This window comes from Salmo salar, chromosome 17, assembly GCF_965601325.2.
Source record: "Salmo salar chromosome 17, fSalSal1, whole genome shotgun sequence".
Taxonomy (NCBI): domain Eukaryota; kingdom Metazoa; phylum Chordata; class Actinopteri; order Salmoniformes; family Salmonidae; genus Salmo; species Salmo salar.
In genome coordinates this window covers 11835604-11857958 of record NC_138307.1, presented here as the reverse complement: position 1 = coordinate 11857958, position 22355 = coordinate 11835604, and the positions used below count along the sequence as shown (strand labels likewise).

Here is a 22355-nt window from a genome sequence, read left to right as displayed (position 1 = left end):
CAAACCATTGGCGCTAAGTCTGCTAAGTGTCAAGACAATCAGTAGCATCTCCCCCCTGAGGTTTCCCGCTCTTTTGTGTCCCAGTCTGAAGTCAACAAATGGGACAGTCGGAAGAGGGAAGGTGGGGGAGAGTAGTGGAGGAGCAGGCAGCTCAACTCTCAATGTTCCGCATAATGGGAATGAGAGGTCCAAACCACATGATAAAGCACTCAAAGCACTGGTCTCTCCAACCTGCTTCACGCTCTCCTGAGCAACTCGACAAGTACGAGTCAGGGGGAAGGGGGAAGGGAGGAGGAGAAGGAGAGGAGGGGGAGAACAACAGAGAGAAAGAGTCACTGAGGAGGCTTGATCACTCATGTTGTGTTTTGAGTGCCCGTTGGATACGTGGCTCCGTCTCTCTCTCTCTCTCTCTCTTTCTCTCTCTCTCTCTCTCTCTCTCTCTCTTTCTCTCTCTCTCTCTCTCTCTCTCTCTCTCTCTCTCTCTTTCTCTCTCTATCTTGCCGTGCTTCATTGTTTTCCCAGGTTGGTCATCCTATGCTTGTCTGTTCTCGGTTGGAGGATCACGAAAGAGTCTTGAATGTAAGTACTTCTTCATTTGTTCAGGGCCATCCTTGTGGGCTATTGGAGTTTGTTTGGTCAAACATGGGGACGTGTGTTTTCGGGGGCTCCATGTGCTTGGGCATGGGAGGCGCCTGCACGTGTACGTTGTTGTTATTCTGTCTGTGGCTTCCATTCTTCGGGTCTGACATGGACTGGGATAGACTTCTGGAGCACGGCATTGAGATGTACTTCAAATTGATTCAGATTCAGTAAGACAAAGTAAATAAAAGTGCAAATACTTTGAGGTAACTATATGCAAATTTATGTCCAAAAACAACTTTGAAATTGACTGATTGGACTGTATACATTAGAGACAACAAATACCATAGATTCAATAATAAATAAACCTATTACTTTGCTGATTCATTTTGCAGTACAGTTATTGAGAACATTATAACACGTTAATTTCAATGGAAAATTTGATGTCCTACTATTGTGGCTGAAACAGGTAGGCAATTGCTTTGCATGTTGAAACAAACATCCAAGTGATGTTAGCTTTCATGCAGAGGACATTTTTCAGATGAATTCGTATTGGGACCATAATTCCAGTCTTGCCTGACTGATGTCTAATATAATGACCCAAGTCTTTGTTTCGTTGGAATAAGGCTTTGGCCTATTTGTATTCTCACAGGCAGCAGCCAGAAGGACTCTGAAAAGGGCAAATACTCTTGGAGCAATCATATATTGTGCCTTTTTCAAGAGATTTATCTTCAGAGGTTTGCCAGAATCAGGGTTTGTGTAAATACCACTTGAATGACATGCTCATTGCTGAATTGTATAACAATCTAATACAAGAATGTACAGCGCTCAAGGACAAATGGTTTTAATTTTGCACTCATCTGCAGGACCATGTTGTCAGGCTTTTTCTGAACACCTGCAACTGAGCTGGGATAAATTTAGTCTTACATTTTTTGTTGGCGCGAAATACGAAAAACCTTAAAAATGCTATAATTTCAATTTCTCAAACATATGACTATTTTACACCATTTGAAAGATAAGACTCTCCTTTATCTAACCACATTGTCCGATTTCAAAAAGGCTTTACAACGAAAGCAAAACATTAGATTATGTCAGGAGAGTACCCAGCCAGAAATAATCACACACCCATTTTTCAAGCTAGCATATATGTCACAAAAACCAAAACCACAGCTAAATGCAGCACTAACCTTTGATGATCTTCATCAGATGACACTGCTAGGACATTATGTTATACAATACATGCATGTTTTCTTCAATCAAGTTCATATTTATATCAAAAAACATATTTTTACATTAGCATGTTTTGTTCAGAACTAGCATACCCACCGAAATCTTCCGGTGAATTTACAAAATTACTCACGATAAACGTTGACAAAAAACATAACAATTATTTTAAGAATTATAGATAGAGAACTCCTTTATTCAACCGCGGTGTCCGATTTTAAAATAGCTTTTCGGTGAAAGCACATTTTGCAATATTCTGAGTAGATAGCCCGGCCATCACGGCTAGCTATTTTGACACCCACCAAGTTTGGCACCCACCAAACTGAGATTTACTATAAGAAAAATTGGATTACCTTTGCTGTTCTTCGTCAGAATGCACTCCCAGGACTTCTACTTCAACAACAAATGTTGTTTTGGTTCGAAATAATCCATAGTTATATCCAAATAGCTCTGTTTTGTTTGTGCGTTCAGGTAACTATCCGAAGGTTGACGCGCCGGCACGTTTTGTGACAAAAAATGTCAAAATATTCCATTACCGTACTTCGAAGCATGTCAAACGCTGTTTAAAATAAATTTTTATGCGATTTTTCTCGGAAAATAGCGATAATATTCCAACCGGGCGACGACGTATTCGTTCAAAGAGAGAAAGAAAAACATGGAGTCGTCACATGCACACGCGCACCAGTGTCATTGTTCTCAGAAGGACCACTCTCCAAAACCCCTGCTGTTTTTCGCCCAGAGACTGCAGAGCTATCATTCCACTTTCTGGCGCCTTCCTAGAGCCAATGAAAGCCTTAGAAAATGTCACGTTACAGCAGAGATCCTGTATTTTCGATAAAGAGGCTAAAGAAGGACAAGAAATGGTCAGACAGGGCACTTCCCGTATAGAATCTTCTCAGGTTTTGGCCTGCCATATGAGTTCTGTTATACTCACAGACACCATTCAAACAGTTTTAGAAACTTTAGAATGTTTTCTATCCAAATCTACTAATTATATGCATATTCTAGTTACTGGGCAGGAGTAGTAACCATATTAAATCGGGTCCGTTTTTTATCCATCCGTGAAAATACTGCCCCCTATCCCAAACAGGTTAAGTCATTTAGCAGACAATCTTATCCAAAGCAACTTACTGTACAGGAGCAATTAAGGTTAAGTGCCTTGCTCAAGGGCACATCATCAGACTTTTCACCTATTTGGCTTGGGGATTCAAACCAGCGATCTTTTGGTTACTGGCCCAACGCTCTAAACCCCTAGGCTACCTAACAACAAAGGAACACAGAGACACGCAATTCTGACCTAACTTCTGGTCTTTTTTGGTCAATTATAGATGAAAGATTTACCCATTTTGAATGTTATATTGTTTTTGTGCATCTCTGAGCGATGTACTATCAATTCCCGGGGTCATTTCATGTTTTCATGTGTATCTGAGTTTTTGGCGTTCAAGCAGGCAGAAATCCTGCCGGTATGACGTAGCACTGTGATAAAGTCACTCTCACTACACTGGAAGTGTCATGCACTGACCATAGAGAGCCCTTGGTTCTCTATGGTGTAGTAGGTCAGGGCGTGACTAGGGGGTGTTCTAGTTCAATATTTCTATGTTGGTGTTTTGTATGGTTCCCAATTAGAGGCAGCTGGTAATCGTTGCCTCTTATTGGGGATCATATTTAGGTAGCCATTTCTCCAACTTGTGTTTGTGGGATATTGTTTGGTTTTGTGCTTGTTGCAACACGCAGTCACGTTTTGTTGCTTGTTATTGGTTTTGTTGAAGAAGTTTCACTTCAAATAAATATGTGGAACTCAACACACGACAGAATATCCCACCAAAAGAGGACCAAGCAGCATGTGCACGAGGTAAAGGAGTTTTGGACATGGGAAGAAGTCATGGGAGGACACGAGACCCTTCCTTGGCGGGAGTCGTAAAGAGGCATGGAAGGACAGCGACGACGCCGGAGACCGCAGCCACAGAAACCCAATTTTCTTTTTTTGGGGGGGGGGGGGGGGGGGACACACACATGAAGCTGGCGGCTGAGCAGAGGGAAGAGACGGAGACCATCAGGGAGGCGATAGAGAAGTGGTTGGTCGACCCAAGGACAGTGCCAGAACCCGCCTGGGAGTCGATGGAGCAATGTGAGGAGGGATATTGGAGAATGATGTTGGCGAGGAGTAGGCTGCAGTGCAGGCGTGCTGAAGAGCGTGTCATCAGTCCGGTGCCATCTGTGCTGGCTCCACGCACCAGGCCACCAGTGCGCCTCCCCAACCCGGTATGTCCTGTGCTGGTTCCTCGCACTCGCCCTGAAGAGCGGGTCATCAGTCCGGTGCCATCTGTGCCAGCTCTCCGCACTCTTCCTGAAGAGCCAGAGACCGTCAGGGAGGCGATGGAGAAGTTGGGAGAGAGAGAGATGAGAGAGATGTTGTACAGGTGTGTTCTGCATAACATTCGACCTGAAGATCCTGTCAGCAGTCTGGTGAGTCCTGTGCCAGCTCCCCGCACCCTCCCTGAAGTGCGTGTCAACAGTCCGGTGCCACCTGTGCCGGCTCCATGCACCAGGACTCCAGTGCGCCTTCCCAGTCCAGTACGTCCTGTGCCAGCTCCCCGCACTCGCCCTGAAGTGCGTGTCACCAGTCCGGTGCCACCTGTGCCGGCTCCATGCACCAGGTCTCCAGTGCGCCTTCCCAGTCTGGTACGTCCTGTGCCAGCTCCTGCACTCGCCCTGAAGTGCGTGTCACCAATCCGGTGCCACCTGTGCCGGCTCCACGCACTAGGTCTCCAGTGCGCCTCCCCAGTCCGGTACGTCCTGTGCCAGCTCCCCGCACTCGCCCTGAAGTGCGTGTCACCAGTCCGGTGCCACCTGTGCCGGCTCCAAGCACCAGGCCTCCAGTGCGCCTTCCCAGTACGGTACGTCCTGTGCCAGCTCCCTGCACTCGCCCTGATGTGCGTGTTACCAGTCCGGTGCCACCTGTGCCGGCTCCACGCACCAGGTCTCCAGTGCGCCTCCCCAGTCTGGTACGTCCTGTGCCAGCTCCCCGCACTTGCCCTGAAGTGCGTGTCACCAGTCCGGTGCCACCTGTGCCGGCTCCACGCACCAGGCCTCCAGAGCGCCTTCCCAGTCCGGTACGTCCTGTGCCAGCTCCCCGCACTCGCCCTGAAGTGCGTGTCACCAGTCCGGTGCCACCTGTGCCGGCTCCAAGCACCAGGCCTCCAGTGCGCCTTCCCAGTACGGTACGTCCTGTGCCAGCTCCCTGCACTCGCCCTGATGTGCGTGTTACCAGTCCGGTGCCACCTGTGCCGGCTCCACGCACCAGGTCTCCAGTGCGCCTCCCAGTCTGGTACGTCCTGTGCCAGCTCCCCGCACTTGCCCTGAAGTGCGTGTCACCAGTCCGGTGCCACCTGTGCCGGCTCCACGCACCAGGCCTCCAGAGCGCCTTCCCAGTCCGGTACGTCCTGTGCCAGCTCCCCGCACTTGCCCTGAAGTGCGTGTCACCAGTCCGATGCCACCTGTGCCGGCTCCATGCACCAGGCCTCCAGTGCGCCTCCCCAGTCCGGTACGTCCTGTGCCAGCTCCTCGCACTCACCCTGAAGTGCGTGTCACCAGTCCGGTGCCACCTGTACCGGCTCCACGCACTAGGCCTCCAGTGTGCCGCTCCGGCCTGGAGCTTCCAGTGACGGTCAACGGCCCGGAGCTTCGAGTGACGGTCAACGGTCCGGAGCTTCCAGTGACGGTCCATGGCCCGGAGCTTCCTGCGCCGGTGCCATGGCCGGAGCCTTCTTCTGCGCTGGTGCCCAGTCCAGGCACGGCATCCAGTCCCGCTCCATGGCCGGAGCCTTCCTCTGCGCCGGTGCCCAGTCCAGGCACGGCGTCCAGTCCAGCTCCAAGGCCGGAGTCTTCCTCTGCGCCGGTGCCCAGTCCAGGCACGACGTCCAGTCCTGCTCCATGGCAGGAGCCTTCCTCTGTGCCGCTGCCCAGTCAAGGCGCGGCGTCCAGTCCCGCTCCATGGCAGGAGCCTTCCTCTGCGCCGGTGCCCAGTCCAGGCACGACGTCCAGTCCTGCTCCATGGCAGGAGCCTTCCTCTGTGCCGCTGCCCAGTCCAGGCGCGGCGTCCAGTCCCGCTCCATGGCAGGAGCCTTCCTCTGCGCCGGTGCCCAGTCCAGGCACGGCGTCCAGTCCCGCTCCAAGGACGGAGCCTTCCTCTGCACCGATGCCCAGTCCAGGCACGCCGTTCAGCCCGGCGCCATGGCCGGATCCAGGGTCTGGGCGTGGGCGGCAACCCGCACCGGAGCCGCCACCGACACTAGTCACCCCCCCTACCCTCCCCATTTGGTTTCAGGTTTTGCGGCCGGAGTCCGCACCTTTGGGGGGGTACTTTAAAGTTTCACTTTAAATAAATATGTGGAACTCAACACACGCTGCGCCTTGGTCCGTCTCTTACAACAACCATGACAGGAAGTTAATAGGAATATGACTTTTAGACCGTGAAAACATCTATCATACATGTCAGATTTCAATACTGGCTCATGTCATAACTCGGGAGGATGTCTTCTCTCGAATGAGCCATTGATCATATTTTTGCGATATTCCCACATTGAGAAATGTGTAATTGAACAGGAGGCCCACCTAATATCTCCTATTTGTCTGCCTCTTCAGTCCAGGGCGCCTTGCATGGTTCTGTTGTGAATGTCAGACTCCATTCTGCGAGGCACATTTATCTGCAGGCTGAACATGGTGAGATTGTAGACTCTTAAATAGACGGCAGATTGTTTAAGTGGTTTTACAGCTAACTAGCTACTCACATGATGATATTAACTTTGGTATTATCGTATGTAGCTATGTTTGCAGTCCAGCCCATAGAGAGAGCATTGCATTGTGGGTTTTGTAGTCAACTTGAGCTGGGACAAATTTCCACGATTTGTTGCTGCCAACTGTATTATGAAGAAAAAACGTGTTAGTGTTATTTAACACTATAAATTATAGGAATTAGTTGTTTGGGTGGATTTTTCCTTTAGGGCTGAAGCACTTTGAAACTCCCAGGATACTGTATTCATCAAGGCCTAATTGTAAATTCCACATAGAACTACAAATGAATTATAAATGTCACCTTGACCCTTTTCCACTTGGTTGTCATTATATGTAGGATGCTTTTATCGAGTATTTCGATTCAGTGCAACTCAATGACATTTGAAGTGAGTTTCAGTCAAGACAGCTGATGAGTAACCCACACAGTGTACATACATTTAAACAATAAGGCCCGGTGTATGGCAGGTGTTTGGAAGGTGAGGTGTATGGCCAATATACCACGGCTAAGGGCTGTTCTTATGTGCGCCTGGATACAGCCCTTAGCCGTGGTATATTGGCCATATACCACAAACCCCAGAGGTGCATTATTGCTATTATAAACGGGTTACCAATGTAATTAGAGCAGGGCTAGACCCACCCAGTTTATTAACATCAATAACACACATGCTTGGTAGGTATACAGAGTGCACATCAAATAAAGAGTCCGAATTGGCTACAACCTAAGTTTTAATATTCAGTATTGGTTGTTTTTCTGTGTGGCTGCTCTCTACTTTTCACACGGTTCTGCCCTGGGTCCATTGTTATAGCACGGCAGAATGTGTCCTAACATAAATATTGGATGACAAGATAAGTGTATTAGTGCAGGGGCCTGCTTCCTCCTTCCACCCCCTCATCTAAACATATAACACCATCAGCTAATCCCAAGGGAGTGATAAGATACAATATGAAATATTTCTTAACACTTCGAGGTCAGGAAGGTAATATGTTCTTGGGAAACCGATGAAAGGTAGGATAGCTGTCTGGAACTCTTTATTTACTTGTGAAAAGATGTACTTTCTTATTCAGACTTCTCAGTTGACCTCGAGCTAATGTTTGTCCTCTGAGAGAAACTGTGAAATGGGACTGCTTGGGCTCAGACATATAGATGTAGTGTAACGGCCGTCAAAGGGAGTAGACCAAGGCGCAGCGGGTTGAGTACTCATTTTAACGTTTATTTTAATAAACTTTAACACGTAACAAAAACAAGAAAACGAATGACAGCTAAACAGTTTTGCAGGCTAACCCTAGCAGTGCAAAAACAATTTCCCACAAATCCCATGAAAAAAAACACCCCTCTTAAATAAGACCTTCATTTAGAACCAATGAAGAGCAGCTGCTTCCAATTGAAGGTCAACCCCATCAACTAAACATAGAAATAGAAAGACTAGACTAGAACATAGAAATATACTAACTGAACATTAACCAAAACCCCGGAACACTCTAAACAAACACCCCTCTACATAAACACATATCCCAACAAACCCCGAACCACATAAAACAAACACCCCCTGCCACGTCCTGACCAAACTACAATAACAAATAACCCCTTTACTGGTCAGAACATGACAGTACCCCCCCCCCCCAAAGGTGCAGACCCTGGATGCACCTAAACAAAAAACACAAAAATAACCCCTCCAAAATAATCCCAAACTAAAGGGAGGGAAGGGAGGGTGGCCACCGTCACTGACGGTTCTTGTGCTACACCCCCCTCCCCATCCCACCTACTATGGAGGTGGATCAGGCTCCGGCCTTTCTCCCCAACCTAACCTGTCCACCCCCGCTAAATACCCATTAAATATTACCCCTCCCGAAGTCTCTGGGCTATGGCGCATCGCTGAAGACCTCCTCGGGCTGATGTGCATTGCTGGAGACCTCGGGCTGATGCGCGTCGCTGGAGACCTCGGGCTGAAGGGCGACGCTGGCTGCTCCGACTCCGGACTGTAGGGCGATTCTCGCTGCGCCGACTCCGGATTGTGGGCCGTCTCTCTCGGCTCCGGACTGTGGGCCGTCTCTCTCGGCTCCGGACTGTGGGCCGTCTCTCTCGGCTCCGGACTGTGGGCCGTCTCTCTCGGCTCCGGACTGTGGGCCGTCTCTCTCGGCTCCGGACTGTGGGCCGTCTCTCTCGGCTCCGGACTCTGGGCCGTCTCTCTCGGCTCCGGACTCTGGGCCGTCTCTGCTGGCTCTGAACTGTGGGCCGTCTCTGCTGGCTCTGAACTGTGGGCCGTCTCTGCTGGCTCCGAACTGTGGGCCGTCTCTCTACGGGGCACTGTCGCCTGAAGCTCTGGACGGGGCACTGTCGTTGGACGCTCTGGACGGGGCACTGTTGCCGGAAGCGCTGGATGAGGCACTGTCGTCGGAAGCTCTGGACGAGGCACTGTTGCCGGAAGCTCTAGACGGGGACTGCGCACTGAAGGCCTGATGCGTGGAGCTGGCTTAGGAAGCGCCAGCCTATTTACACTCACCACAGGGCTAGTGCGAGTAGCAGGAGCAGGACGAGCTGGACTGGGCTGACGCACTGGAGGCCTGGTGCGTGGGGCTGGTAGTGGAGGTACCAGACTGGTGACATGCACCCCAAGGCTAGTGCGAGGAGCGGGAACAGGACGTACTAGACTGGGCTGATGCACTGGAGGCCTGGTGCGTGGTGCTGGCTTTGGACACGCCAGACTGGAGACACGCACCTCAGGGCTAGTGCGAGGAGCGGGAACTGGATACACCAGGACATAGGTAAGCACTGGAGGTCTGGAGCGCACCTCCTGCACAACCCATCCTGGCTGGATGGTAATAGCAGCCCTGCACGAGCGGAGTGCTGGCACAGGGCGAACTGGGCTGTGCAGAGGCCTGATGGTTGCCGTGCGTAGAGCAGGCGTAGGGTAGCCTGGGCCTAGGAGGCGCACCGGTGGCCAGATGCGCTGCGCAGGCATCCTCCTTCCAGGCTGGATGCCCACTCTAGCACGGCACTTGTGAGGGGCTGGGATCGCTCGCACCGGACTGTACGTGCACATGGGCGAGATTGTGCGCACTTCCGCATACTCCGACTCCACTCTCCACTCCATATGCTCCCCATAATAAGCATGGGGAGTTAGCTTAGGGCTCACCCTTGGCCCAGCCAAACTACCTGTGTGCCCCCCCAAAACATTTCTTGGGGGTGCCTCTCGTACTTGCCCCTCGGCGCGTATAATGCCTCATAGCATTGTCGCTCTGCCTTGGCTGCCTCTATTTCCTCCGGTGGGCGACGGTATTCACCAGCCTGATGCCATGGTCCAGCCCCGTCCAGAATTTCCTCCCATGTCCATGATTCCCCATAGTCCATATAGTTCCTCTGCTGCTTTTTACCCCGCTGCTTGGTCCTTTGGTGGTGGGAAGTTCTGTAACGGTCGTCGTATGGAGTAGACCAAGGCGCAGCGCGTTGAGTGCTCATTTTAACGTTTATTTTAATAAACTTGAACACGTAACAAAAACAAGAAAACGAATGCTAGCTAAACAGTTTTGCAGGCTAACCCTAGCAGTGCAAAACAACTTCCCACAAATCCCATGACAAAAACACCCCTCTTAAATAAGACCTTCAATTAGAAGCAATGAAGAGCAGCTGCTTCCAATTGAAGGTCAACCCCATCAACTAAACATAGAAATAGAAAGACTAGACTAGAACATAGAAATATACTAACTGAACATTAACCAAAACCCCGGAACACTCTAAACAAACACCCCTCTACATAAACACATATCCCAACAAACCCCGAACCACATAAAACAAACACCCCCTGCCACGTCCTGACCAAACTACAATAACAAATAACCCCTTTACTGGTCAGAACGTGACATGTAGGACCTTCATTTGATTGCTGTTTTGTTCCTGAGAATTTCCTGCATAGCAGGAAATTCTAACTTGTAGTGTATTCAAGGTTTAAAAAGGCTTCTAAACTTTGCAATTTCCACTTTAAAATGTCAAACTTGATTTGCCCTAATGTATCAAATGTATCAACCCCTACAAAAACGTCCATTAATTATAATCTACATGATAATTCACATTTCCTGTTGCTGCAGGAATCATTTCCTACTGTAGCAAACTGACTCAAATTGAAATTCTACATTTGTATTTATAGATTTGAATAGCTTCAGTCTGCCCTTCGCTTCAGAAAATTCCTGATTCTAGTTGACACACAGAGTTGAGGCAGTCGTGACAAAGTCAGGGAGTGACAGTTCTGGACCTGAGGCATGGAACAGAGCTGTGGTTGATCACACTGCTGAGACCGTTAACATAGAAACACAGAGAAAGTGATGCTGTTATACAAAGGCTTTGTCTTTGTATACTTGACAAATAAATTCCATCAGCAAGTCATGGCCATCCCCCAAACAGTAAAAACAAAATGGAGAATGTATTCATATTACTTTGGTGGGATCAGTTTCAGTTCAAATGACAACATGGTCTCATTAAATGTCAAAATGGTGATATTTAACCTCTGTACCCAAGCTGACCTATTCGTAAAATAAATGATACAGATATTCCCTTACATAGACTGCTATATGTTGTTAGTCAAAGCCTACAAGGGAAGATGCCACACTGGTTCGCAGTTGTCAACAAGGCAAAGGCAAGTTCACATCGGACCACAGTAATTAGACTAAAGAGGGACTGTCCCTCTTTAGTCTAATTACTGTGGTCCGGTTTTAATAAACCAACTCCCTTGTTGCCATGGTAGAAACACCACCGTTTCCAAGCAAGGCCTTGGCATGGGCGACCAGCAGTGTCTCAGATCTATTCATGGCCAGCCAGTCTCCCAAATTCCTGCTGAAAATCTATCCTCTCCCCCTGCTGTGGCTTCCAGTGTCTGGCAGCCTTTCTCTGGCTCCTCCACATCACACAGTTTCCCACTTGAGTCAAGAATGCTGGAGTTTTCAATAGAACTAAAAGTGGTTTGTTTGTGAGGGCCTTTCTCTTCTACACTGTGGGGTTACTGGACTGTGTGAAGGGTGGTTTGTGTTCCGCGTGACCAGACATGACACTAGAACGTACCTCTTGGCAAAGACAGACTAGAGAAAACCAAGCAAATCCAATTTACTGTGGTGGAGGGTGGATATTTAGTTCTATTCTTCCACCCGCACCTACTCATTAAAGTCTGTAGGCTTGGGAAAGATGCAGTGGCCACCCTTTTCCAGATCTATGCTGAGGACAGTAGCAGAGGACATACAGTCGTAGTATGTTTACCTCTGTGATGGCGTTGTGCAAAATTGTCTTTAGCTTCAATGTCATGGCTATTAAACCAGCTATGCTCCTGCCACAAACAAAATGGTCAATGACTTTACCCTGAGGCCGGTTTCACATCACTATCTAATGAAAGTGCGATGTCAGTCTTTGGCTATACAGGGACATGATAGGAAGCTGCTGTGGAGGTTTGTTGACTAGAACACGTTTGACACCTTCAATATACAGCAGAAACAACCTGAGAGATCTTAGAGCAGAAACTGATAACGCAAATATATTTTGGTGTGAACGTCTTTACTTAGACCCAGGGCAAATCATTGACCTCAGACAGTACCCGTATTAGCCTAATCAAAGTATCTGAGTTGACTTACAAGGGCCTAACGCCATCATGTAGGGTTATTGTTTCTCAAGTGCACACTTGATTTGAACTGGTTGATTTTAGGCTTTGTGCCAACATGATTTTAGAAAATGTTGCATTGACAAAAGGCGCAGATGGAGTCTGTGTACACAGCTGTCGGCGTTAACTGGATATTCAGTTGGATGATGTTTTCAGTCAATGGCGCTGCATTCATACAACGGAGCAATAGATTTTTTTTCAAGCTACAGTAGGCTAGACGATAGCCCAGGATAAAAGAGAGGAGAAGCGAGTACAGAAAGAACAGTATTGATTGTCTCCTAGCCTTTAGAAAACATATGTTTACTTAAAAGGAAAGAAGACAATCAATGTATTTCCCTATTTCATGTTGCCACTGGGGTGAAACTACAGCAAGGTTACACATTGATTCTTACCTGAACTCGAGCACTGAAACATCGTCTTAGATAACCTTCTACATGCTTTTTGCTGCTGACAATCTGCTGTGCTTTGTAATTATACGTTGTGTTTGTGGACCCATTTGACCCAGTCTATGGAGGGAGACCATCACAGTACATTGAAATGCAAGGTGTGTATACACACAGCTAAGCCGTGTTTAATCTCATTAATGCAGAGAGGCCACTATTGGTCCTGGGGAAATGTAATTTTGTTATCAATTTCCCCTAATCTCCACTGTGATAGAACAGGCTCAAGGGGACAATATTATTAAATGCAAGGGCTTTGGTGGGCAGTCCTGGCATATTAGATATATCATTTCCCTGAAGGGCCTAACACCCAAGTTAATTGTCAAATAAATGGTCAATTAGTAATCCATTCAGAATTCATATGGGACGGGTTACCTTAACAAGGTATATTTATGAAATTCAGGTAACACTATACATTAGGCTGCTCTTATACCCGTGTAGTAACACTGCAATTGCCCTAGTAACAACATTGCGGTAATGATGATCTTAACGCATACAGTATTTCAGCATTAGTACACCGATAGAAGATCCACTTATTGTTAAACGTCACAAGAGCGTCACAAGTGCAACTTAATGTAATGTGTTAACACACATCTAGTCCATGGAAGGGTGACACTGTGCTGACTTGATCATGCTTTCACGCCACTCGTTCCACACTATCGACTATGGACACACCCTGTTGTCTCCACAGCTCGATGCAGCAACCACTCAATGTTGCTTTCCATCCACACAATCCATTCGGACTAATTTGATATCCATCCTGTGCATGAACACACGCTGAGAGGAAGTGTCAAGGTTGCATTGCATGGCCACCAATCAGAAAGCATCTTTCTTCGTTAGCAGATAACAAGTTGTGAGACAACAAAGCCACGGTGTGCCAAGGGAAGTGATGTGAAATCAGTATGTGGCCTATGGTGAATTCTGTAACGTGTTTCAAGAACAAAACATCACATTCTGTCTTGATAGAGGCCTACAATGCAACGTTTCATGGACAAAGGCTATGCTATAGGTGGTTTATTGATTTAGCTTTTCGACGTAAAAAGAATACAGATAAAGTGCTTAGTTTGCCTTTAGTCTGAGTCCGAATCTGTTAAAGGCCCAGTGCAGTCAAAAATGTGATTTTTCTTCATTTTATATATATTTCCACACTATGAGGTTGGAGTAATACTGTGAAATTATGAACATTATGATAATGTCCTTTTAGTTTAAGAGCTGTTTGAAAAGACCACCTGAAATTTTAGCCTGTTTTGGTGGAATGGAGTTTTGGCCTGCCTGGCGACATCAACAGGTGGTAAATTAGTTTACACACTCTTCGAAAAAAGGTTTCTGAAAGGGTTCTTCAGCTGTCCCCATAGGAAAACCCTTTTTGGTTCCAGGTAGAACTCGTTTGGGTTCCATGTAGAACCCTCTGTGGAAAGGGTTGTACATGGAACTCAAAAGGATTCTACCTGGAACCAAAAAGGGTTATTCAAAGGGTTATCCTATGGGGACAGCCGAAAAACCTTATAGGTTCTAGATAGCATCTTTTTTTCTAAGAGAATAGATCAATTAAAAGGGAGTTCCCCTCCCTACTCAGACCACACCTAGACAGTCCTAGCTAAGTTATTGCTTGAGTAATTGCTCTTTTCTAAGAAGCTTTTTTTTGTTTCTTTTTGACCATTTTAATGAGAAATATCATGGTAAGGTACTTAATTGTTACCCAGAAATGATTTGATATTGAGATAAAAACGGCTGCATTAGACCTTTCAGACTTAACTGTTCAGGGTTAAACTATTTCAGGTGAAAGAAACCCATTGTTTGACTTCCCATTGAGATCCTTAGAACTTTTTGTTTAGTTTGGACCCTATTCAGAACTTTTGGAATGCAGAATTTAAGGAAAATTAGTCATTCGAGATTTTGATAGGATCCACGACTATAGCCTGGCTCGAGGGCGTATCAATGGATCACGCGACCTAATGGTCGCTCATCACCATTTTTAATTCCTCTGCCATAGCTACCCCATGTCCGCTCATGTAAAATGCATGACTCTGATGAATGTTCCTACGCCTTCATCTCTTAGCCCCATTATGCATTTCTCTGCCGTCTCTCCCATCTCTCTGTCTTTGATGCCTAAAGATGATACATAACTTTCGTATTAGCGAAGAGCGAAGTGAGATATTCCAGTTCTGAGCTAGCCGAGGGTATAGACCTCTTGTTCTCTGTTTTGAAGGAGAGATAAATCACGTCTATCCCTAACGGGCCGTCACATTACACACTGCATTACTTCTAGCTCCACTGTTAGGGGAACAGCGAGGTTAGAGTGACTGAGTTATTCATGACTTATTCATGAACTTGCATTTTTATACACCTGGATATTTTTGTGTGTGATGTTGCTTGCGAGGACGTATGGTATAGGTGGTAGCCCGCCTGGGAACTTAGTCTTCTCCCATCCATATTCGTCCTCTTTGACTTATTCTTTGAAGTCATTATAACAATGTTCTAAATTATTATAAGACGTGTTATAACTGTCTTATAAACCGTGTTGTATCGTATACGTTCAGATTGGCTGAACAAACGCCCAGTGCTCACTCCCCCACACTGGATATGAGTGATGCGTTCATTAGATATCATTTCTCTTTTTAATTATTTCATCTCTAATAACTTCAAGCGTCACAGCTTACATGGGCACTCGACAAATAGTGCCTACGTACGATGCGTGTTAAAAAAGGATTAGCTGGCTGTCGTAATGGGTTTGGCACATCACAGTTCTGCTGTAATCATAGTAAGTCATAGTAAATACATGAAACATATACAGTATTTATGTCACTAGATTGAGGATGCAGAGGATTATAGCACATCACACCATCACAGGGTCCAAAACCTTATTTCACTCAATATGTCCTTGCCGGAGTCTAGCTAGTGTCAGTGATGGCGAGAGAGGAGAGGACGTGTTTGACAGTTTGAGTTCTCTTTGTAATACTGTTCCTACTGTGAGCAAATGGTGATGCTGTGTGACATGCCAGTGTTGTGTGGTGTGTGTGTGTGTGTGTGTGTGTGTGTGGTGTGTGTGTGTGTGTGTGTGTGTGTGTGTGTGTGTGTGTGTGTGTGTGTGTGTGTTTGTGTGTGTGTGTGCATGCATGCTTGTACCCATATGTGTGTGTGTCTGTGCACACGCACGTGTGTGTGTGTGTGTGAACTGGATTTCCCTTGTGTGACAGAGAACGACAGCTGAGTTCAGTGCCGGGCGAGGGGTGTGTGTGTGTGTGTGTGTGTGTGTGTGTGTGTGTGTGCGCGTGCGTGCGTGTGTGTGTGCGCGCGCGTGTGTGTGTGTGTTTGCCAACACTTCCAGCATCCCCGCAAACTGTTTTCACTGTGCAATGCACTGTTCACCGCTGGATTTGATTCAGCATCAGGATGTCTACTGAACCATAAATTCAGGATGCTAAAGATATTGATGTTGTATTTCCATTCATCTCTTGTAGGCTATCTCACTGGTTTGTATCCACTGGCAGAAAGGAGAATGCAGTCATCACTGGTTATAGTCATTATTGACCACTTAATTCATCCCTGAGCGGTCATTTCATTCAGTTTGTGTCCAATTATTGGTTATTGCCTAGCAACCACAGCCGACTCATAGGAAGTCCTTGAACAACATAACACAGCAAACAGAGAATGTCTGGTCCTTTCAGCTGATAAATGTTCTTTCTCTCTGTGTCTTCTTGAACCATGCAGCCAGGCATACCTGTGGAACTTGGTGATTAGATCTAAAATATTGGGCCATCCCGGGAAGCATGTGTTGAGATGCCAAATGCAAACACTGGTCGTATATCACTACAAAGAGTAAAAAATGCTCTTTAAAGGCCCATCTGAACTCAGTTAAAGGGGCAAAAGTCACCAAGTGAAGAAATGTGTTTGGGATTTGCCTGGAGGCCATGACGCCTTAGAGCGTGATGCCCCCGAGGCAGACGCGTACTTGTATTAAAGTGCCCTCCCTTTTCTGAGTGCTTTGTCAACAAAGCTATGCAGAGAGGTTTAGATTTCCACTCAGCTTTATTAAACTACCACTACCATGTGTAGGAGCTCCCCTGTCAGACCATACCAGTTCATTGCAGGAGGGAGTCGAGATAGATGTGAGTGGATGTTATGACCAGGGAGGAAGATGAGAGATGTTGATAAGAAGGGAGTGTGTGTGTGTTATCCATAGCGGCAGTGCCCTCTAAATAATCTGGTAACAGCCCTGGTTAGGCTTATCCCTTTAATGGGCTCACTTAGAGAAAAGAGGCCATCTCCTGAACATTCCAAGCATTCCACCACGTTAAAACCAAGGCTCCCAAAACACATCCTAGATAGAAATGTAGAGAAACCCCAAACAACAGCTTGTGCTAATCATGTTTGTCAGTTTCAACCAATATAATCGCCCACATCCGGATGAAAGAGCTGGCATTTGTACTTCGTACACTATGACTTTGCACTAAGGATTCCACAGTCATTGTGTAGGTTGACGATATTGCTTCCCTCTACTAATTCGATTGCAGTTCTTCCAGGAAGAACAGAGAAAAGAATAGAAACACAGCATCAATGAATAAAACCCTTTACATCGGAGGACGCAAGGTGCAACCTTGTTATAAATGACCTTTTTGACTTGTATAAGAGTCTCTTGAACACTGAGGAGGCTGAAGAACGCCTGTGTGCTGAGTGGCGTGCATTGTGTTATTACAGCCGAGCCGGGGGCTTTCCAGCCAGGCTCTGTGACTGGAGGTCTATCGTGGGCTTAATTAAAGAAAGAGTCTCTACTGTGGGTATTCATGTGCTTTCTGAAGAGGCCTCTCCACCCAACAGCACATCCCAAGGCAGCAGCAGCAGCAGCAGCAGCAGCAGCAGCAGCAGCAGCAGCTCTCCAAAGGTTGCAAAGAGAACTGGGTTTTTGTTTGATTTTCTTTTTACTCTAAGGGAAATGGAGGATATCATCTTACTCTGGAGATGGCCACTTATTTACTGAGGCTATTCTGGCGAAGTGTTTTTCCCAAAGTTAGAGAAACCTCTCTCCTGCTCAAATCTGCTACATAGTCTTTGTCTTAAAATGTACAATATATTTTTTTTTGCATTTGTGCAGACTATACGTCATGTTTCATCAAATGTGCTTAGCTGATATACTGTAAAAGCACATTTTGTGATGATACAAGAACTGATCAGTCTAATTTTAATGGTAGGTTTATTTGAACAGTGAGAGACAGAATAACAACAAAACAATCCAGAAAAACATTATAAATTGATTTTCATGAGGGAAATAAGTATTTGATCCATTTTTCCATTTTAGTCATTTAGCAGACACTCTTATCCAGAGCGACTTAGAGTAGTGAATGCATACATTTCATTTGATGCATTTTTAGTTTTTGTACTGGCCCCCCATGGGAAACAAACCCACAACCCTGGCGTTGCAAACACCATGCTCTACCAACTGAGCCACAGGGAAGGCTACAACTGAGCCACAAAGAAGGTGTCTTTTATACAGGTAACGAGCTGAGATTAGGAGCACACTCTTAAAGGGAGTGCTCCTAATCTCAGTTTGTTACCTGTATAAAAGACACCTGTCCACAGAAGCAATCAATCAATCAGATTCCAAACTCTCCACCATGGCCAAGACCAAAGAGCTCTTCAAGGATGTCAGGGACAAGATTGTAGACCTACACAAGGCTGGAATGGGCTACAAGACCATCGCCAAGCAGCTTGGTGAGAAGGTGACAACAGTTGGTGCGATTATTCACAAATGGAAGAAACACAAAAGAACTGTCAATCTCCCTTGGCCTGGGGCTCCATGCAAGATCTCACCTCGTGGAGTTGCAATGATCATGAGAATGGTGAGGAATCAGCCCAGAACTACACGGGAGGATCTTGTCAATGATCTCAAGGCAGCTGGGACCATAGTCACCAAGAAAACAATTGGTAACACACTACGCCATGAAGGACTGAAATCCTGCAGTGCCCGCAAGGACCCCCTGCTCAAGAAAGCACATATACATGCCCGTCTGAAGTTTACCAATGAACATCTGAATGATTCAGAGGACAACTGGGTGAAAGTGTTGTGGTCAGATGAGACCAAAATGGAGCTCTTTGGCATCAACTCAACTCGCTGTGTTTGGAGGAGGAGGAATGCTGCCTATGACCCCAATAACATCATCCCCACCGTCAAACATGGAGGTGGAAACATTATGCTTTGGGGGTGTTTTTCTGCTAAGGGGACAGGACAACTTCACCGCATCAAAGGGACAATGGACAGGGCCATGTACCGTCAAATCTTGGGTGAGAACCTCCTTCCCTCAGCCAGGGCATTGAAAATGGGTCGTGGATGGGTATTCCAGCATGACAATGACCCAAAACACATGGCCACAGCAACAAAAGAGTGGCTCAAGAAGAAGCACATTAAGGTCCTGGAGTGGCCTAGCCAGTCTCCAGACCTTAATCCCATAGAAAATCTGTGGAGGGAGCTGAAGGTTTGAGTTGCCAAGCGTCAGCCTCAAAACCTTAATGACTTGGAGAAGATCTGCAAAGAGAAGTGGGACAAAATCCCTCCTGAGATGTGTGCAAACCTGGTGGCCAACTACAAGAAATGTCTGACCTCTGTGATCACCAACAAGGGTTTTGCCACCAAATACTAAGTCATGTTTTGCAGAGGGGTCAAATACTTATTTCCCTCATTAAAATGCAAATCAATTTTTAACATTTTTGACATGCGTTTTTCAGGATTTTTTTGTTGTTATTCTGTCTCTCACTGTTCAAATAAACCTCAATTAAAATTATAGACTGATCATTTCTTTGTAAGTGGGCAAATGTACAAAATCAGCAGGGGATCAAATACTTTTTTCCCTCACTGTAACCTTAGATGGAAATTGATTTTCTTGTCTTTCTCAAAAGTACATTTTTAAACTGTGCCTTACACATCCGGTTCCAACTCTAAAAATAAGTGCCAGAATCTCTGCCACGGTCAGGGTGCTTAACTAGCCAAGCGCCCTGATTCATTCCATTCAGCCAAGGTCTTAAACTTCAATTCTTTCTGACTAATACAAGCATATTACATTCTTCTTCCAAACACGTTTGATTTGAAATGCACAGATTCTAGAGGGGAGGTGGCAGATTTGAACTTTTCAAGTGACTATGGGGAATGTGATCCAAGATAAGGTCAGTGAGTCACTCAATATAATGTAGAAGTTGAGGGAGAAGGAACGCCCTACATGTCTCCAGAAGTAAATGACTGGGGACAGAATCTTTAATCTAACCTTCTTTCATTTGGGGAGAGAAAACAGCATGCTACAATTAACTTTTGCTAGTGTGTGTGTGTGTATGAATGTGTGTGTGTTTGAGAGAGAGAGAGAGAGAGAGAGAGAGAGACAGAGAAAGAGAGAGAAAGAAAGAGAGCGAGAAAGAGAGAGAGCGAGATACCAAGGGAGATACCAAGAAAAAGATGAAGAGAGACAGAGAACTTTGGCAAGATTGCAATGAGCGTGAAAATTATAAGTGGGACAATACCAGGAAGGAGAGAAGATTATAAACCAGGATTGGTGATCGCCACATTTTCATTTCAGATGCCATAATCCCTCAACAGGCATACTGTACTGTACCAACTGACTGCACAGCATGGGCTGTCCCTGCTCTAGCTACAGTACCTCCCGATTGGCTCATCTAAAGCAGGGCCGCCCACTAAGCTATTTGAATACAGAGTGGAGGGGGAGGGGGAAGGGGAGGGGGAGGCGGAGCGGTGAGCTAGATTCCCTCCTCCTGCCTGCGTGTTCTCACTGGGCTGGGGAGAGGAGCGGCTTTAGGGTGCGAGGAAATATGCCACGAGAGGCGATGTGACAGCCAGAGACAGACGCACACTGACACAAAGTTCCCGCAGTCGGACTGGAGTATAGCAGGTCTACTACTGCTGCAGCTGGTCTGTTGTAACAGAGAATGAAGGGCCTCTTCTGACCTGACGGTTCAGCAGCTCAGTTCAGCGCTCTCATTTCTTCTTCCTCTCTTATTTCACTTTGTTTATGGACAATGGGATTTTAACCATGTGGCAGGTAAGGTGGACTGTGATTGATTGTGTGGAAATGTTGTTGTGTGGTCCCTGAGGCTATGGGGTCTCTGGTTACTTAAAGCAGGGGTCATCAGAAGTTCTCTCCAAAGCTCTATACATCTAGTGATGATGATAGCACAGAGAGAGCTGAGTTCTAATCATCATTAACTGGGATCACAGTTATAGAGCTGATGATAGTATGACCATGAGGTTAAATAGGCTACATTTCCAGATGGGACTACCACCATATACTTGTGAGAGGTAGTTACTTTAGTGAATATTCTACTGTATCAATATAACCTATTAATCATCAGAATTTGAGTATGATGCACTTTACTTCAGCATCTGTGTTCTTGTGTTTATGAGACTAGAATAGGTTTGCTGTTTGGGGTTATAACATAAGTAGTTGTTGTAGTGCTTTGCATATTCAGATGAGGGGACTGTGATATGTAAAATATTTTTAATAGCAGGAATACAGTGGGACTCCTAAGGGTGCACGTCGCGATTGTATCAGTGCAGGGAGTGATGCCTCTGTTCGCTTCCACAATCGTTTTCGTGTGACCTAATTTTGGGACGCTGATGAGCTTTTGTCCTCTTAGCAGACTCTATGTGAGTGGGTGAGAGATATCGGTGGGGTGTTCGCAAAGTTAGTGTGGTGTGAGAAACCTGAACTGTTGGGCTTTTTAAAATAAATCATGGAAGAGAATGTCACACACTGACTATGCGGGCGGCATGGGTGGGGAGGCAATTGGGAGGATGGCATGTGTGCGTGTGTGCGTTTGTTTATGCCATGTATTTCGGAGTTCCTCCAAATCCTCTCAGCATACTGCCGTCAACATGGTGTGATACTGATCACACAGAGTAGGAGGGAAGCAGAGGTCACATCTGCCCATTCAGCGACATGTCCTTTCCAGCCAAACACGCATTTGACAACGGTCTGCTGAGGACTCCTGAACCCTAATCACAAACCTATCGTGGTCACTTCCCTTCACTTACTGTATTGTGGGTCAAAGGCACAGAGATGCCCCTCTAACCTTCTCTCCCCTGGTTCCAGATCTATTTGTCCATGTTTGGCATGACAATGACCATATGAGTTGACAGACAGCACAAACATATCTTGGATCAGGCTTTGCATTTATTGTCTTTGATCATGAAGGGAGAGCTGTGATTTCAAGATATGGTTGATGCTTTGTCAACCTGTTATATAAAGCGGTCCACAGTCGACTTGGTCAGTGGAGACGACTGCTTGAGGACCATAGTCTGATAAGCTCTCGTGGGGCCACTTTGACCTGCCATAGGACATGACAGACTGTGGGAATGAGTCACTGTGACTTGCTCTGTTTGTCACTGGGCATAAATATAGCAACAACAGCATTGTCTGTTTGTCTCTGTTTTCCTGTCTTTGATGTACTTCTGGTCATGTTGTGTGTCTTGTTGATATAAGGTAATTAGATGGATGGTGACTTAGCTGTTATCTTTGAGTTAGTAGGGGCATATTTTCAGTTTATTACAGTTGTGCTGTTTGCTAATTGCAATCTGGGTATCTCCCAGCTGGAAAGGAACCACAGACAGTTTTTTTTCTTCTTTTCTGCGCCTATGCTTATGCGTTCTTTGATTATTTGGTCCAATAGATGCATTAACAATATG

The 22355-nt window shown here is 46.3% G+C and overlaps 1 protein-coding gene across 2 annotated transcripts in view; it reads left to right on the top strand.

The window, feature by feature from the left end:
• The first annotated feature begins 403 nt into the window (after positions 1–403).
• Positions 404–22355, top strand: part of LOC106575281 (E3 ubiquitin-protein ligase Midline-1) — a 66072-nt gene continuing 44120 nt past the window's right edge. Inside the window, exon 1 of one of the 2 annotated variants that reach the window (XM_014151709.3) lies at positions 404–579. The gene's annotated coding sequence lies outside the window, so the exon portion shown is untranslated. Of the gene's footprint in view, positions 580–20433; positions 20713–22355 lie in introns of those variants that run through there. The other variant, XM_014151708.3, reaches the window with a different exon arrangement.